This window comes from Emydura macquarii, unplaced genomic scaffold (assembly GCF_026122565.2).
Source record: "Emydura macquarii macquarii isolate MOO-44397 ecotype Brisbane River unplaced genomic scaffold, CSIRO-AGI_Emac_v2 contig_369, whole genome shotgun sequence".
Classification (NCBI taxonomy): Eukaryota; Metazoa; Chordata; order Testudines; family Chelidae; genus Emydura; species Emydura macquarii.
This window is the reverse complement of record NW_027130506.1, coordinates 6,413,923-6,418,762: the sequence shown is the minus strand read 5'-3', so window position 1 is coordinate 6,418,762 and position 4,840 is coordinate 6,413,923. Positions and strand designations below refer to the sequence as shown.

Sequence of the window (4,840 nt, the reverse complement as noted above, 5' to 3'; positions counted from 1 at the left end):
GCCAACAAGCAGGTGCAATACCAGATGGGAAAGGATTCACGGCACGCGGAAAGGCACAGACAGCCTACAGAACATGGGGACACAATTGTAGCGCACAAGTAGAGACTGGCAGCAGGAGTGTGGATTGAGGGAGGAAGACAGGATGCAGCAGGAAGACTTGGCTGACAGATTGCTTGTGCTAATGCCTGCCAGAGTATAGGCTCCTGCTGCACCTGAACCATGTCCCAAGTCCCCTCCACAGGACCGTGTGCTGCAGACCAGGAACAAGATGGATAATTCCATAGCTGGTGTCCCATGCAGCTGAGGCTTACTAAGAGCTGGACAGGACAAATGGACCCACTGCATTCCCACCCATCCCTCTGCAGGTCTCCATCCCTTTTCAGCAGTGCCCAGTGCATGCTAAACACGCAAGAAAGGGAAGGGAGAGTGGGGGGGGGGGCCAGGAGACATGTAAAAGCAGAGGATTTATTTGTAGGTGCTGGTTTCACTGTTTGGTGTTTGTTTTACACGCTTTGTTTATTACTAGTTTTTTTGTTGGCTTATTAGTGGTGTTTCGGCGCTCTAATGGCAGCTGGCCTGCTGGGCCATGTTTAACATTGTCTTTTCTGTAATACAGCCATGATCACAAATAAAGGCTTTTATTTTATTAAGAAAGTTTATTCCCATCCCTGCTTCCCATAATGTAAGTCAAAACTTCTGGGGTGGTTTCCGGAAAAATTGGGAGTCCTGGTCCCTGGAGAGTGGCAACCATGACCCTCAGGTTCAGAAATCAGCTCTCAACAGAGAGCCTGGCTGCCCACTGCTGATTTTCTCCCTTTTGATCACTGGTGCCAAAGAAACATGTTCTGGGTGTCCCAAACTGTGTAGGCTCTCATTGCTAGTGAGCTATTGGCTTGGCTAGCTAGAGAATTATTGTTTTAGGCTTTGCAAAGCAGGGAGACGGAGAGGATTGGTGGACTGTCCCATCTGTTTCTTGAGATTATGTAAATGAAAGTGGATGAACACTTTGAGCAGCTTTGCTTTGGCAGGCACCTGCAGAAGCGGGCTGTGGAAAGGAGAGTTGAGAGCCAGGTTCTGCTCCCATTGGGCTTCTCATCTTCCTCTCTATTTTGTGAAGGCCAAATTGTAGCAACCACCAGTTGCAGAGCAATGTGCCAGACTGGTCTGTGACTGGTGGGGGCTTGGAAAATTAAGACTATGCTTTTAGAGGTTATTTCTATGCTGTTTTATTGGAAAAAGTGAAGTAGTAAAAGGCTGGTTTTGCTAACCATGAAAAGGAGCTGTAGTATTTCCTTCTGAATATGACTGTAATAGAGGGTGCTGGTTAGTATTAGCTGCTCTTTGCTGTAGAAGAGTGTCTGTTTTTTTCTGGAAAAAGTAGAGAAAGGAAGGACAGGCTTAGTGGTTAGCTTAAGGCTAGGTCCCTGGTGTGTGAAAAAAAAGTTTGCTGGTGCTAGGAGCTGTACTGCCTGTGGGCTTGGTTCAATGAGGCCCTGGCAGTGAAATGTTCTGTCTGAGCTCAGCTTCTACATGATTGGCCTGTATTTTTCAGCAGCCTTTAAAGAATGTTCTCTTTGCATGTCTACTGTGTCTCTCTTATATTTTTGCTCCCAACCTCTGCAGTCAGCAGGTTTCCCATAAAAAGATTGTCTTTTTTCTCTTGCTTGTTCTGCTTCATCTTCACAGCTGTTTCTTTGTTCCTCCCCTAAATCTAAGAGTTCCTATCCTCATGGCACCTGTGGATTGTTCTCCACACTAGGACGAATGGATGACACTCCCCAGCTAACACCATTGGAGCCATTGGTGCTTGGGAAGATTTTCTTTGTACTGGCCTGGCATTTCTGAGATCAGGAGGACAGTAACCAATATTCCCACCATTGATGCTGTCCAAGGAGCCTAGAACACGTGACCAACTCTAGGTTACACACTGACAAACGACTTTCTTCCAGACAAACAGCAATTTGAAATGTTGATGGGGTTTAGCCCGTCTCTGGTCCAGTTCAAAGACAGCCTATGACTCTATAGCCTTGCATTTAAATAGTGTTCCACAATTTCAGTTTTTATTTGTTTTATTTTATCAGTATTTATTTGTTTTTATTTGTTAAAAAAAATTCTGTGTTCATTTTCCAAATGCTGAAACCGGGATGAAATCAGGTTAAAAATTAATAAAATTTGAAAATTGGGAAATATCAGAGGGAAAAAGAAAAAAACTTTTATAATATACACATTTTACTACAGTATAATTGAACCTTTTTTATGTACAAAGTTATATTTTTTCTCTCTCAGAGCTAGTAGTTTTTCCACAAATCCTGGTTTGTGTACTCTTGCATAATTTTCTTCTAAGTATCTTCACTCATGTTGAGCCGCTTGCTGTCTTGGAGGTAATCCATCTTTTAATATATGTGCTCTGCATCAATAGATCCACGGGGTACTCTCAAAACTCGCCATGTCACTTTGCTGCAGTTGGGAAGTGTGTCTTGATGACTGTTCCAAAAAACCAAGCACATCCACTTTCTCATTGTCAGGGTTAGGCAAGTTTAAATAAATAGTAAATTCCCCTTTCAGATTTGAAATTTCATCTCTAATGGCAAATGGTTGAAACGCTTTGTCAGAACAGTCCTAATCGGCTGCAAAATTCACCTTGAGGAAAGGGTGAAATACTTGGATAACATCCCACAAAGAATCTTCGGCATCCAAAGCTTTGGGATTCAGATTACGGTCGTCTCTCATTTCTTGCTGCGCATTGTGTTGAAGGTTTTGAACCCTTTTTTGTTTTTTTCATATTCCAAGGTCAGAAGACTTTACAGAAACAGCTGGGTGTCTCACCATATGTTTCTCCTGCCACTTTTGTGCTTAATTCAGCTGAGACTTTGGTTGTCAGGATCCAATATACATCTGTATTGGCAAAAGCGTTGGCAGTAGTCAGAGAAATACCCTTACAAATCTGCTGCTGGGCATGCACACAGCTGCCTAAGTCATGACTCTTGTATGCCTAGCTCACAACTAAGCCCCTGTGGTATCATCAGGCTAGGCGTTTCCCCACCTGTTTTGTCTGCGGGTCCCAATCCAGCAGGACTGCTCAGAGGCCAGGTCTTGCACAACACAGTACTGCTCTAGGAGGGGGTGGTGATGCCCTCTTTATAGCCATTAACCCAGTAGATCAAAGCACCTACCCAGCAGGTGGGAGACCCATCAATGCTAGTAGCAAATGTTCTGCAGACAAATTAGTCCCTCACTGACACCTGGGCAGTCCCACCAGCATCTTTGGGCTTCCACAGGTGGCACCAATTAGACTTCAGTAAACAATTCTGTTGATGATGCACAAGAAAGAATAAAATCCAGCTCGATCTTTCTCATCTGTGTTGACCCTTGAGGGCTAACAGGTAAAAAGCCACCAAAACTTATTCTGGTCCCTAATGTAACCTGTTATGACTGTGAATACAGCATCATTTTGTACATAAAATCCTATTTCTAAGGTCACTTTTCAGAGTATTAGTTACTAGCAGGAGGGGGCTGCTGTTATTTAGTTATTTTAAGACCAACCCGTCTCTTTTTGGAGACCTTCAGACCATTCACATGGGACAAGGGTTTGCAGCAGTGGGCCCACATTTTGTAAACATAATGAAGCCAGAATATAAGATCCCACTAGCCTGGATCTGCTGATGAATCTTTAATAAATGGGGGGAGAGGACCTCTTTTTGGGGGTCTTGATCCTGACAGGTGCTGAGGGTCCCACACATTTTTGTATCAGACTGTTTGAATGTATTAGAAAGAGTGAAGATTATAGTCTGGATTAGCGAGGTTTTTCTCTGTAGTTACAACCCATATCCCATCTTAAATTATGCAGCGATGCGGTCATTAGGGTTACCATATAATACCTGCTTCTTATTGGTCTATAGATGACAGGGAGCAGGAATTGCACATAGGCCCAGATCCACAAAGATAGGTATGTGAAGCCCAGATTTAGATACCAACGTGACCCACAAAACTCCCATTTTTAGCCCAGCTGTATTTATCCAATTTGGATAAATACTTAGAGTCACTGAGCCAGAGAGAACATGTGGTTAGGACACCTGCCTCAGAGGTGGAAGACCCAGGCTCTAGTTTCCTTGCTTAAATGACTCTTTAATTATTTGTCCACCCTGGAACATCTTCAACAGGAGAGATTGGAAGAGCCCCACAAAGAATCATAGAAGTGTAGGACTGGAAGGGACCTCCAGAGGTCTTCTAGTCCAGTCCCCTGCATTCATGGCAGGGCTAAGGAATATCTAAGGCATTCCTGTTTGTCTAACCTGCTCTTAAAAATCTCCAATGATGGAGACTGCACAGTCTCCTTAAACAATTTATTCCAGTGCTTAACTACCCTGACAGTTAGGAAGTTTTTCCTAATGTCCAACCTAAACCGCTCTTGTTGCAATTTAAGTCCATTGCTTCTTGTCCTGTCCTCAGAGATTAAAGAGAACAATTTACCTCCTTCCTTTTTGTAACAACCTTTTAAGACTAGAAAACTGTTATCATGTCTCCCCTCAGGCTTGTCTAGATTAAACAACCCAGATTTTTCAATCTCCCCCCCCCCCAGGTCATCTTTTCTAGACCTTTAATCATTGTGTTGCCCTTCTCTGGATTTTCTCCAATTTGTCCACATCTTTCCTGAAATTTTGCAACCAGAACTGGACAAAATACTCCAGGAAAGGTCTAATTAGCATGGAGTAGAGCAGAAGAATTACTTCTTGTGTCTTGCTTACAACACTCCTGCTAATACATCCCAGAATGATGTGTGCTTTTTTTTCCAATAGTGTTACACCGTTGACTCATATTTAGCTTGTAATCAGAGATGATG

General features: G+C 43.2%; 1 non-coding gene across 1 annotated transcript; it reads left to right on the top strand.

Annotated features, from left to right (window-relative positions):
- The first annotated feature begins 1,191 nt into the window (after nt 1–1,191).
- LOC137142409 (small nucleolar RNA U3) lies at nt 1,192–1,406 on the top strand. The gene has a single exon (XR_010916913.1). It is a non-coding gene; the product is annotated as a small nucleolar RNA U3 (small nucleolar RNA).
- The last annotated feature ends 3,434 nt before the right edge of the window (nt 1,407–4,840 follow it).